Source organism: Amblyomma americanum, chromosome 10 (assembly GCF_052857255.1).
Source record: "Amblyomma americanum isolate KBUSLIRL-KWMA chromosome 10, ASM5285725v1, whole genome shotgun sequence".
Lineage (NCBI taxonomy): Eukaryota > Metazoa > Arthropoda > Arachnida > Ixodida > Ixodidae > Amblyomma > Amblyomma americanum.
In genome coordinates this window covers 23,889,546-23,903,927 of record NC_135506.1, presented here as the reverse complement: position 1 = coordinate 23,903,927, position 14,382 = coordinate 23,889,546, and the positions used below count along the sequence as shown (strand labels likewise).

At 47.5% G+C, this 14,382-nt stretch overlaps 1 pseudogene; it reads right to left on the bottom strand.

Moving 5' to 3' along the window:
- Window positions 1–6,405: 6,405 nt before the first annotated feature.
- On the bottom strand, window positions 6,406–6,534 carry LOC144108939 (U2 spliceosomal RNA; annotated as a pseudogene).
- Window positions 6,535–14,382: the final 7,848 nt, after the last annotated feature.

Here is a 14,382-nt window from a genome sequence, read left to right as displayed (position 1 = left end):
ACATAGATGTAAAACTCCAGAACCAATCAAATGAGCTTCCGATGAAGGCGAAATGCACAAATGGCCATTTACTGATGTTTCGATCAAATAGAAAAGCTCCAAAAGATCAAACTAAGACAATCCAAAAGGAAGGCTTTATTAAGCTCAGCAATAACAGTATTTTTTTTTTCAACCAATCATACTACAAAGGTTTGGTACTCAGTGACACCTGCCGAGCTTCGGCGGCAACGAAATCAAAATTACTATGGGCTCTGATCTATGGTCGCGCTTTCGACCGTCTAAATCTTTAAGGAGACCTGATTATAAAGACTGATCCCCAGGTGGTCGAAATTATTCCGGAGCCCTCCACTACGGCACCTCTCTCTTCCTTTGTTCTTTCACTCCCTCCTTTACCCTTCCCTTACGGCGCGGTTCAGGTGTGCAGCGATATATGAGACAGATACTGCGCTATTTCCTTCCCCCCAAAACCAATTATTATTATTAAGACTCGATTTATATCCCATGGTGAAGATTACAGATATAGAACATCCTTGCGAACTCCGAAGAAATGCGGTTGCCTGATGTCCCTCCTGCCCATCAAACTCCTAAGCGTACCGGCTACTGAACCGAACTGAGGGAAAACGGAAAATGCTGCACCGACCGGCGCTTTGCAGATACACTCGCGCAAACTGCCACTGCGATCAGGCAGTGCACCCATAACCCGCAGCGCAAGTACATTATTAACGCTGCCGCCATAAGCTCATAACATACGCTGAAGCTATTTGACTCGGCAACTCTTAGACTGTGGACGATTATGAGTAAGCAGCTTATATAGCGAAACTATAAGGATTATGGCATACAGCACAGGCCTTATTAGCAGGCTTCCGGTGTTAAGAACAGAAATGAAGTTTTTTTGTGTTGCCCTGCCTAAATGAGACACTCTTCCTGATGACGTCGCTTAAGGGGTTGGGGATGCGGGGCTATTCCCCAAGTTTCCGGGATCGAGGCTAACGTACTGACGGACGCGGGCGATTCGCGGTAGGCAGGCTTACGCGGCAGGCAACGCATGCGAGTAATAGTTAAGACGTGGTTATACGTAGAATTATGTAGTGATTGCAAATACACTTAGTGTATCTGTGCAAAGTTTGTAAATTTATAAAAGTTTATGAAAATTATAACTCCAAATCTGGGCAGAAAACGTTATATATACTCTGAAATACAAAACGCAACCAATCAGCAATCAAGCAGAAAGATAAACTAGACATGTGTCATGTTTCAGTGCATCATATTCCTTTCCGACGTATCTCCACAGGTCAAGCGATGCATGACGAATCCGTCGGCTTTGTAATATTTCAACCCAGTCTTGCCGTTGACCAGGCCGGTTGCAATGCCCTATAGTGAACGCTGTAGTACGGTTGAAAATAGTGGCACTTGGAGCATTGGGCTAACTCAGTGTGCTTTAGATGAAAACCACAGGAAACGTTGAAGACTAACGATGCATTACATACCACGCGGTGTGACTCAGAAGCAATCTCCCGGGGCACTAAACTTATGACAAAGAGGTACCTTCCAGCACTGCATAAGCTCACACACAACGCGACGCGTGCGAGAGAAGTCGTCTGTAAGTTACGGACAGCTCCTGTCCGAATTGTGCAGCGGTTCGCCAGACCACCGCGATCTTGTTGTCGTCCTGTTAGGTTGTGGGAGCGAAGTGGGGGGGGGGGGGGGGGGAAGCACGAGGCTCAAGCATCTTGTGGCAACAACTTATTGCACTGATTCCTAGGCAGCCAAGGCATGCACTGACGGGCCTCGACGAGACATTTATACTGCCCTGTCGTTTCTGCGGGGCTGTTGATCTGCACGTGGCATGCCGGCTACATACTTACATGACAAGACGCCGAATTAGGGCGGCAGGCTGTTAGGTCGATGTTAGAGTCGGCAGAAGGCACATCTTCTGAAATGAACAAGACGAAATGCACGCGCACTATGCTGGCGCAGAGCGCATTCTGTAGACAGTGGGCAAAGGTCAACAAGAGCCTTGATTTGGGCTTGTTGGTCAGAATGCATAATGGTAAGAGGGAGCGCGAATAGACAAGGACGAACACAAGACAACAGCTCCGGTCCTGTCGCCTTGTGTTCATCCTTTTCTATTCGCGCTGCTTATTGTTATCAAAGGTCAAAGTTCACGGGAACCAAATTTGGCGTGAAAAGAGTGAAATGGTGTGCGACGTAGTTTGGAACCTAATTTTCTGGTACTAATTCCTTTTGGGCCGAGTTTTTTTTTTAACTGTGTCTAAGTTGTGGCTAGCTACCCAATATCCTTTTTTTCCACGCACCAAAATTAGAAAAGTAATTTAAAGGTAATTAACGTTCCTGAGGTAATAGTAACGTTATGTCGTTAGTTTCTGGGAGATGTTATTTGTAGTTAAATGTAATATCATTTTCGCGATTTTTAAGCAAGTAATTGGTAATTTATTTTAATTACTTTCCAAAAGTAGTTTTGCTACGTATTGCCCCACATCCACGTTATTGCATAACTCAACCCAGTTCTCATGAAGGTAGCAAGTTGTGTCAGACTCCGCTGACGTCGAAGTTTTGGCCCAGTGAAAGCGTCGAATTTTAATAGATAGAGTGCATGGGGAGCTTCCATTTATTTGGTATGAAGTAAGGATTAACGCAAGTGGTCCCCAGAATGGGCGCCTTCCGCTTTGGCGTTTTTTTTTTTTTGCCACTGCAACGTCGGTGTTTTTCATTAACAGTCGATCCCCTTTCCTGCTTCCATGACCTATGGAGCTGCTACTCAAGCGTCGAATGCTCACGCGCTAGATTTCTTTGCAGGCTTGAGGCCGAACTGCGCCCAAGACTCCAAGGAGGTGAGAAGATGTTTGCACAGCGACTTCCGGTTTTCTCCCAATCACACACGCGCACAGCACTGCGTTGGTTACACTCCAGTTGTAACCAACACAGTGCTGTGCGCGTGTGTGATTTAATTCCTCTAAAATGAACTAATCACGCGCACAACCTGGACACATTTCTTATTGTGTAAATAGTTTGTAGTATATATTACTTCTCCCCCTATCCTCTATTCCTGTCCCCTCACCTCTTTCATTTCATTTCTCCATTCTGCCTGCTGTCCTTTATTTCCGCTGCCCCAGCTCAGGTGCTTTAGTATCGATGACAGATGCCGGGGCTAGCAAAAATCTTTTCCTTCCTTTTTACTATTATTTTTTAATAAAACCACTACCACCACCAAGACGCCGTGAGAACACGCCGGAAGCCGAACAGGCTGCCTCTCGTTCTGAAATCTGATCTTGTGGCGAGACGGCAAAACGCGAGAATTTCTTCATTTAAAGGGCTTCAACCCTTTGCTACCGCCACTCAGAATGTGGCAGCCATTATTTCTCTATCGCAGCTGAAAGCCCACAGCAAACTAATCTCACGATCGGCTCTGTCTGCTCTTATCTCTGGGGGCGATCAAAACTCATCATCGCGGTTCATAGCGCCAGGCTGTGGCACGATAGCCACGCTTCTTACGGGTCGTGCTGATCAAGGATGGAGATAGCGAGGCTCCTGTTGCCGCTTCCTCTTGACGTCTTCCTCGGAGCCGCAAATGGAAGTAAGTTCGCCGGAGTTCTTTAGAGTCGTGACGGAAGGCGTGACTCGTGAGACAATGATTGAGCTTGTCCCTACAAAGTGAATTGTGAAATATTTCTTGTCCGATTTCTTTTTTTTATATTTGCTGCCATTAACTGAGATCAGCACAGGCCATCTATTTCGAGTTCAACCACTATGACTGAAAAGCACCAATTTAGCAACAAATCAGGTGCGCTGAGAGCACACCTTTGGAAACGTTAATTTTCTCGTCTCTACTGTGCCTAACTTAACATCTGGGCAGCAACAACTGGTATGAAGTAGCCTTGCAGCTCTGAGATATGTATGAAACCTTTCGAAGCTGTAAGTGTATATATTGTTCTCGGGTTTAGATTATTTATTCATAGTTTAGGGCAGAACGTTTATACCATATGGAGTTGATACATTACCGTATTTACTCGCTGAATGAACACACTTGCGCAATAAATCCCCCACTGCTTTAGATGTCAAAAAATACGATTTATCGCTTCGCGTAATAAATCCACCCTCTTTTAGGTTAGTGTTCAGTTTGATGGTGGTGATCGAAGATGCCAGGATGTTCCGTTTTTCGGAAGCTTTAAAAGCTACGCAAGACTACAAAATGCATCGTACGAAAACGAAGGCTGCCGTACGTCATCCTATCGAATGTACAGCCAATACGAATGTTCAGCTAGGAACTCGAGAACCAATAGAAACCACGCTTGTACGCAACCCTTAAAAAAGCCCTGCAGCAAACTTCCGAAATATATCAGTTGAAACAAGAGATAAACACAAAGCACAACAGAGCCGAACGATCGAATATATATAATTATAATTGGTTTTTTGGGAAAGGAAATGGCGCAGTATCTGTCTCATATATCGTTGGACACCTGAACCGCGCCATAGGGGAAGGGATAAAGGAGAGAGTGAAAGAAGAAAGGAAGGGAGGTGCCGCAGTGGAGGGCTCCGGAATAATTTCGACCACCTGGGGATCTTTAGCGTACACTGACGTCGCACAGTACACGGGCACCTTGGCGTTTTTCCTCCATAAATACGATCGAAGATCCATCGTATCGTTGCTTCACGTGTTAACGCGTTCTCAAGATCCGAAAAAAAAAAGGAAACACTCCAACATTGTCTTTCATGTTTCTTTTCCTGGACACGCACCGACGCTCACGCAGCTTCAGAGCGGCTTTTCTGTACACCTCGGTAACATTTTTTTGCCTGTAACTTTTTTTAAAAAAGCACGCCTGCGGTTCCTCGATGATGAATGTACGCTTACAACTCTCAGTGCAGGCTATCTTGTGTGGCTCTCTCTCTGTTTGTAATCACAACGGCAGGCATTCATATCTCCGTGTCTGCCACCCCACACACCCACCTCAGCTTCTTACTCTTATGCCTTTCTGCTCGTCCCACCCACCATCAGTCATCCTCAAACTGCTCGCTCTCAACAGCTGCGCGTGCCGTTTCCGCTTTTAGACAATCTATTTAAACGCCCACCTCTACCATAATTGGCCGCTTCTGAGACTGGGCAGCTCATCTCGCTTCCCAAAGAATGGGTTAGTTTGTTCTAAACGAGCTGGACAACGTTTAGATTTTTTCCCCCTAACTTTTCAACGCTTTCATTTGGACGAAGCTGCTGCGTGCTGTGTTCTTCAGATAGTGGGGAACTGCTTCATTGCCACGAGCGGCGAGGCCACATAGCAGACAGGTCAGCTATGATTATTCTATGCTGAGGGTTTTTTTGTTTTTTTGGGGGGAGGGGAAAGGAAATGGCGCAGTATCTGTCTCATATATCAGCTGACACCTGAACCGCGCCGTAAGGGAAGGGATAAAGGAGGGAGTGAAAGAAGAAAGGAAGAATAGGTGCCGTAGTGGAGGGATCCGGAATAATTTCGACCACCTGGGGATCTTTAACGTGCACTGACATCGCACAGCACACGGGCGCCTTGGCGTTTTTCCTCCATAAAAACGCAGCCGCCGCGGTCGGGTTGGAACCCGGGAACTCCGGATCAGTAGTCGAGCGCCCTAACCACTGAGCCACCGCGGCGGGCTCGATGCTGAGGGTAAAATTGGTTTCAGGACAGGGTAGGTAACATACCCGATGACAAACATCGACATGCCTCTATATTGCAAACAAATAGTTCAAACAAGCCGCGGCTGTTTATGCCTCAATTATGTGCCAGAATATCACAGTCCATCTCCGAAACCAATCGATAATTCAGAGAAGCATACACGGGTGACCACTATATAGAAATAAATGGTCTAAAGAGTATGTATGCATGCCGGGAGCGCCTAAGTAATACACGTATACGGCCAGTAGAAACGAAGCTGGACCGACAGAAAATTTTATTTCATAGCTGTTGGTGCTTTTTTGGCAAGGAGTGGCACGCATGTCTGCTCGCAGCTGTGTGCAGGAAGAAAGCTTCTGCCAGGTTACGAAGTCCGCGGAGGGCTGTCCGCCACGTCGGTGGGCAGAACAGTGAGCCACAAGAATGGACCACAACAGTGGGCAGAGCAACAGAACATTAGACACGAGGTTGCGCGTTTTCGAAAAAAAAAATTGGCAGTGGCTTAATCTTGGCAAACCCTGGAATTCAGCGAAGACCAAGGACGCTTGCTAAGCGTCTGAGGCTCGTCCATGGCAGCTCCACTACACGCTACTACTGCTAGTGCTGCTGCTGATAGGAAGAAAGAAAACGAAAGTGCACGGGCCTGCCTACTGGCTCAAGCGAAGCCACGCTCGCTGCCACGTGTTTAAAGTGGGAGAGTTAAATGATAGGAGAGCCAAGATAGAAGAGAAAGGCGCGCGCTAATATGCCCCGGGCCGATCCCGGAGGCAGTGCAATACCGGGCCGACCCGTGCCAGAGTGCTTCAAGCCAAGAACTCCGCCATATTCCAAAAATAAGTTTAATATCTTTGGTCCAAGGACCCCCAGAAGATTTAAATGAGGTATCAGATACCATGGTCCGCTACACGCTCGCGACAGCCGTTCTATATATACCCACACGACCACGTGGCCATGATGTGGTTTCACATGGTCTTACGACGCCACCATTGGATGTCATCACGTGGCTTCACATCAGCGCATCGTATATTCTTAAAGTGAAAGGTCAACCCAAATGTCGGAGGTCAACTAAAAGGTAATCGGTCAAAGTCAGGGGTTCGACACGACAACTGTGCCACATGGCCATACACGGCTAACGTGGTTGGTTGTTGGACTGAAAGTCGTTCAAGGTCATTATCCGGCCTACGCGGCGACTGCTTTACATAGCGTAGTAAAGCTTTTCGCTTCAAAAAAAAAAAAACTGCAGAGAATGTTTACTACATTCAAAAGCAAGGATTTCTGTTATGTAGAAGACGACGATACGAGCGCCTGCGCTAAGCGAACTGAGAATGCGACCAGACAACGGACTTTCTTGCTTTGGGTTGATACCAGTCGGATTAGCGCTGGCACAATAATTGATAAGTGCAAAGAATTCATGCACTGTTTATCCTCTTTGCTTGTTTTCCCCCAACATCTGCCTGTGGTACCAAATGCAATGGCAGTCAGAGTATTTAGTAACTGTGGTTAGTAGCGGGGGTGTAGGGTAGCCCTTGGTCCCACATGGTATTGCATGGTTCTTTATTGATCAACATTACGTTAGCGTCTGGCGTGACCGGTGCCGCGAGGAGGGATGTGAGGGCGTGGTGTGGGGTTGAGGCGTGTATAGTGGACAGCAAGCAATCACGGGGTTTGCGGTGGTGGTGGTGAAAAACTTTATTATTTTCGGAGCTTTTATAGTTCAAAGAGTTGGGCTGGCTCCTTGTCGTGGGTGGTGGCCGGTAGCCCGTGTCTGACGGCGACCTTCTCCGCCCACTGCATCAGCCTCAGTTGCGAGGCCGGGTTGGAGCTAGAGACCTCGACCTCCCACCCCTCTGTGTCCGCGAGGGCCCATTGGGGCGGTGGTTGCACTTGCGGCAGATGAACATATGATCGAATGCGACTCTCGGGGCCCCACAGGGGGAAAAGTAGGGGGTTTGAGTAGAAGGGAATAAAATCGCAAGTAAGGCTGGGGAGGGTAAGGTGCGAGTCAGGAGTTTTTGCCAGGTCATCTGCTGTCGTTTTGAAACCGATGAGTTTGCGGTGTTCTACGTGTACGGACGCTGCTGCCGTTAGCATGAGTTCCCCGAATACCCGCCGTGGTGGCTCAGTGGTTAGCGCGCTCGGCTACTGATCCGGAGTTCCCGGAAACGTTAAGGCAGCCGTGTGCTGTGCGATGTCAGCGCACGTTAAAGATCCCCAGGTGGTCGAAATTATTCCGGAGCCCTCCACTATCACACCGCTTTCTTCCTTTCTTCTCTTAGTTCTTCCTTTATCCCTTCCCTTACGGCGCGGTTCAGGTGTCCGCCGAGATGTGAGGCAGATACTGCGCTATTTCCTTTCCCCAACAACAAATTTCAATTCAAATTGGTGTGGCTCTGAGGTACAGGTGGGGTTCGCCTTGCGCTAATTCTTTAGGAAATAGTTTATAGCAGTGAAAGAATAAATAAGAATTAAATACAATAGTTCTTGGATAAGTTCTGCGTCCTAGCCAAGCACACAAGCGCCTGCAAGAGTAAAATGTCGCTGTCACCTTCTGAAGTCTAGTTTAATGTTATGAATATATATGTACGAGAAGGGGGAAGCCACCCCAAAAAATTGGTCGGTTACAACGCAGGCAAAACACTGCCTTGCAGATAACCCAGCGGCACCATTTCCTCTTGAGAGAAACAAGAAGGACGCACCTATAGGCAAGACCAGAACAAGAACCAGTATTAAGGCCAGAAGGGGCTTTCTATCCCTTGAGGCACGGCAGGGTTGAAATGTCCGCTGAGTATGATACTGTGATGCGCCACCAGCGCCCTCAGCTCTAGCGGCGGCCTGACGCTCGCTCAGGCGGGAGAAGCAAGGTGAAGAAAAGGAAGTGAGACGCGGGGCGCGGCGCGAACGGCACGAGGAGACGAGCTCGAGCAACGGAGCAGGCGAGGTCACGGCTGAACGGCTTCCTGAACCCGGGTGACCAGGCCTGGGGAAGCCGTCCTCGCCCAGTTCTGCTCAACCAGGAGCCTGCTGTCTCGTGTCTCCTGACTGTCGCTCGCTGCCTCGGAGTGCGGGCGCCGTGCCGGGAACAGGCAGGTGCTGCCTGCCCGGAGATCCTGCCGGCCTTGCTGTGGGATCGTGCCTGCCGTCCCGTGGCTGGGACCCCCTGCCGTGAAAGGGTGCCTTCCTGGCCGTGCCCGGGTGCCCAGACCTGGGCGGCCGTCACCTTTCTGGTGCGTCGTCAGCGCCACCGGTGCTGGTGCTCCGCGCCCGGCTTCCGGCCGCAGGAAGAACAACCCTGCGGAGGTACCTGGCCCCGGCGCCTTTCCGGCGACGGGCCGCGGAACCTCACACCGGAGCCACTCCTCGACCCTCGGCCGCACAGCTCCATACTCATCAGTGACTGCTCTCCTATATTAAGTAAACCATTTTTGTTACATCTACGGACGTGCACGGTCTGGGACGACTGTTTTGGATCCTCCGGGGCCCCACCTCGGAGGACGCTCGAACCTGCTGGGGGCCTTTTCCCCTCACAGATACATTCAGGGGGTGTTTTTTTTTCCTCAAAGCCAGCTTTGCCATTTTTATCGTAAAAAAGGCACGGAGTCATAACATACACAAACATGCAGATCATACTTAGGGTCATAGGTTAATACGCGCACCAAAGACAATTCACGATCACGCTCAGCCCACATCCTCTGCGCGCTTACTCAAAGGAAATCATTGGCGAAACAACGTGACCGCAACGCGGCGCAAAACACGAAATTTCCTTGGCCTGCGCTGTCCCGACTCCGAAGCCCGGGGGCGCGGCTCTTTTCATTTCATACGCATACATACGTTAATGCCACACCAAAATCGATTTCCGATTGTTTGCGCCGGAGGATGGTTTTGACACCTTTTTTTTTTTACCTCGGCGTATTCTGTAGCCTTTGGGGGTAGAGGGCTTTCCGGAATCGTTTGGCATTTCGTTTTTTCTTCTTTGTTTGTTTGTTTATTGATACTGTCAGCCCAAGAAGGGCTTTTTACAGGAATGGAGAAAAAATATACATCCTTTTCATCCTTTTGTAAATAACATTCATCCCTCTACCTTTCTTACTACCTTCTTTCCTGCGGCTTCCCATCTCCAGACTTCCGCCTCCCGTACAAGCACGAGTGAAAAAAACTAGGGCAAACGCGCTGCTGCTGTTACCGGGCTGCTGCGTCCTTTAGCGACAGATTGTTTGCGGCTCTGGCTTGGAAGAAGACTTGCACCCGTGCCTTGTCGCAAGGCAACCAGCCACATTGCCATCACCCGTCTTCCGTCTCCTGTCGCGAGGGAGCCTTCGTTAGTGTGCGTCCCTGCGAACCTCGTAACAAAAAGACGGAAGTGCGCTGTTCTGATGAGAGACAGCCCGGGTTCAAACCCGACCGCGGCGGCTGCGTTTTTATGGAGGAAAAACGCTAAGGCGCCCGTGTGCTGTGCGATGTCAGTGCGCGTTAAAGATCCTCAGGTGGTCTAAGTTAATCCGGAGCCCTCACTACGGCACCCCTTTCTTCTTTCACTCCCTCCTTTATCCCTTCCCTTACGGCGCGGTTCAGGTGTCCAACGATATATGAGACAGATACTGCGCCATTTCCTTTCCCCAAAAAAGCAATTATTATTATGAGAGGCAGCGAAAAAAAAGAAACAAAAATTAATAGCGTCTTGCAATAAAACTAGAAAGTTGAAGTCAAGATGACTGACTGTCTTATTTGAGTTAGCGCGGACAGCTCGTTGGGTGGGCGTATGTGTGAAGCTTCTTCGGTTTGACAAGACCGCGGTGAGGCTCGAACTTCGGGTCGACGTCGCTTATAAAAGGAGCCAGTCAAGAAGAACGAGATATTGGCTTGGATTATGGTACGCCTCGCGAAAGTTGTAATAAGAAAAACGGTGGTTTTTACTGGAAACGCCAGCTATCGTTACGAAGGCGCAACTTGCGGGGTAATATAAACGCCAGGCCACTGAAAAATCAAACCGCTTCTAACCTAAAGTTGCTGGTCCGGGTGAATAGAGTAGCAAGAAGGTCAAAGGCATTCCTTTTATTTTTGTTTAGTAGTAGCACTTGTTTAGTAGTAGTAGCACACTATAGCACAGACCAGTCAAGCCAACGGATTATTATTTTTTTGAAGTGAGGTTTATGCAAGCCTTTAGAACAGTACTTTTCGATATCGTGTGACTCTTGAAACGTTTTTGAACAGTTCACCCAGCAGAATGTTGAACTGGGTGGGTAATAATAATAATAATAATTGGTTTTTGGTGGAAAGGAAATGGCGCAGTATCTGTCTCATATATCGTTGGACACCTGAACCGCGCCGTAAGGGAAGGTATAAAGGAGGAAGTGAAAGAAGAAAGAGCGAAATAGGTGCCGTAGTGGAGGGCTCCGGAATAATTTCGACCACCTGGGGATCTTTAACGTGCACTGACATCGCACAGCACACGGGCGCCTTAGCATTTTTCCTCCATAAAAACGCAGCCGCCTGAACTGGGTGGATTGTTTCGCACAGCGCACTGAAAACAATATCGCTAGTATTTTACCGTCTGCTTGCATCGTGTCGTCGTTACTGGTGATCTTGTGAGTATGACACGTATATTAATTGAAATTAAAAAGTCACTGAAATGATGGTGAATGAAGCGCCGCGTGTGGAAGGATATGTTTGGCATGATGCTGCACTACAGTTCAAAACACATCTACCGTCAATATCACACAGATTCTCCTCAAAGTTTCAGGAATATTTTCCGCCATATGAAAGCGTTTCGAAAAATTTCAGTAAGCGCCTTATGACATTTGGTTCAAAGGTTGTAAATTATTCTGTAAATAGTTCCGCTATAACGTATTTATAGCAGAAATAAAGCAAACATGGCCAAAATTTAGCAATTTTTCTTGTCCTCCTTTAGCATGCACAATCGGCAGCACAATTCTTTGGGACACGTATCTCCGGGAAGAAATTTCCTACAGCGCTCCTCAGCGACCTATAGTCGAAGAAAATCCCCAACATGAACACAGCTGCCTTCAGCCTTCGCGCTGGAAACCTACCGTAAGACAGTTCTGAATTGCACGAAAGTTGTTGAAGAAAACAGAGAAGGAGAAAATATTTTGAAAAAGGACCAAGAAATGAACTGAAAGTTAAAGGAATGCGATGTTATTTTGTCAAAAACTAACAAGGGAAGCAGCCAGATGAAGAAATAGAAGGCATATGAAGATACTTCTCAAAACATTCAAAGAATATTCAAAGAATACCCAAAGATAACAAAATATATCGCAAGCGCTTGATTGCATGCATAAATGACAAAACGCTTTAAATTCGAAGCTAACCGTATCTTAAAAGAGAACTGTCGATAGAAGAAAATCAAGGTGTATGTTTCACGAGATTTCTTGAGCGCATGCATAAATGACAGGCGTGGAGAGCCGACGTGGCGTTATCTGCAGAGAAGATTCAAGACAGGTAGCTCCAGTCCCTAAATAAAAAGCCTAAGTACGAATGCGAGAAAATTGAAAAAAAAAATTATTACAGTGCTACGAAAATATACGTGCGAAAATCACTTCAGTAGGTGCACAAAGATAAGGAAAAACTTGTGAAGAGAATATAGCTGCCACAGAAGAAGAACAAGCTCTAATTGCAGATGTATACAAGCGGCAAAAATAAAATGGCGTGGCTAATTACATGTTTACACTGTTACAATTTACAACTCCTGTACGGCCTAAGCGCGGGCATTTACCTTCTAAACTCCTATAGGGAACCATCAACAAGCGAACCAATAAATAAAGCAAAAAGGTGAGCAGTGTAGAGAGAGAGAGAGAGAGAGAGAAGTTTTATTTATTTCAAAGAAGAATTTGCAGGAGCTGGGTGCTCAACGCTCCTAGATTTCTAGTCCACGGCTTCACTGGCGGCAGCTTACTTGAGGACTGGCTGGGTGATCCAGGCTTGCTAGGTCCAAGTTGTCGCTGGTGACGGCGGCCTCCCACTTAGCGTGTGTCGGCTATGGTAGTGATTGGATTTCTTTGCCCTGGCATTCCTAAGAGGTATGTTAGGGAGAAACCAACGAACGACGTTCAGTCATCCGAAGCACCTCTGCCTTAGCTTCATCGAATTCCCCACTTCCCTTCTCACGTCCCTAAACCCCTTTCAGCCTAGCTGTCAGGCTCCACTAACCAACAATTTATATCAGTCCTCCTTAGACAACGCCAGGAAACACTCAGCTATCTCACGTCGTGGTGACGCAGCAAGCGTGCAGTGTACGTGAGATGGCGCCATGCTCACCTTGGGGACCTACCGCGAGAGGCGCGGCTGACGGCTGATAACAGCTGCAAAAAAGAAATTCAACGAAGGAGATGACACGTGTTGTGTGCGGGGAATCTGTAGAAACAGTTGAACACCTCTTACTCAAATTCATTCATTCATTCATTCATTCATTCATTCATTCATTCATTCATTCATTCATTCATTCATTCATTCATTCATTCATCTTTATTCGACATCTTTACAGAGGTCTGGAGCACAGACAAAAAGCTGAAGAAGACAGCTTGGCGGGGTCTGTGCCCCTTAACAATTCATGTTCGTACAGACATGTATAAATGATAGTTGGCAACGTCAGTTGCAAATTTATAATTCAGAACATAAAGAGTCACGACTGAAAACTAAATGAACAAGTCTCTTATTAATATATGTAGACAAACAATTCACAATATACTACTAAAAAACATTCTGTGTAATGAATTCCATGTGACGGTATCCATCCCGATGTTGATGCAGGCACAGTCGCTCTTCCTGAGGCCCTAGGATTTAGAGATTACAGTGTTCATGCAAATAAATCAGCGGTGGAAGTTAGCAAAAAGCTATTGGAAGATTGATATCTCAAAAGCAGAGAGGTGACATAAGGTCAGAAGTATAGAAAAACGTGTTTGAAGAAAATGGCGAATTTTATTAACAATTTACGAACCAATTAATTTACAACGCAGTTAAACAAAAATAAAGAAAAAAACGAGCATGGTGGCAATTGCTACCACCCCGTTTCAAAGATTACGCTTCTATCTTCCATCTATCTATCCATCCATGCTGCAGCTCCTCTACTGTTAGCTAGGGCAGCCGGGCAAGGCTCCCCACGCGCGACGTCTGCACTTTGGACACCTAAACGGCGACACAGCGGCGCTGCAGGGAAGGCGTGAGAAGTGGAGAGGGACTAAAGCGCGGAGATTTTAATCATGCGCTTGAAGAGGGACTCGCTCGTTGCGTGGCCGCTTTCCCTGCCTTCTGAGTCCAGCCGAGCCAGGACTGATTACTGCGGCATTCCAAATGCAGGTCTCTGTGGAATGTGCCGCTGGCGGAGGACGCCAGTGCGTTTGCATTTGGAGGAGGAAGGAAGCTTGCTGAGGAAGGGAACGATTAATGACGCCAATTAGTAAGTAACCGAAGGGAGGGAGGCTCGCTTTATCACGTCTGCTCCCCGTTTGCTGTTGCCTCTTGCAACACGTCCGTGAGAAACCCGGGAATGAATTTGATTAGGAGTCTCGCTGTTGAAACTGCGAACGAATCCACCTCGGATTTGAAAAGCAGTGAAGAGGTCAAGGGAATGCGGTCGCAGGCTCCTCGCAATAAGCATGGAGGGTGCAACAAAGCTAAAGCGTTGTTGAGCACGGACCCTTTATTAGGATGAATCATGCGGCTTCATTTAATAGAGTTTAAAAAGTTCTGGATCTCAAATAGCCCTACAAGG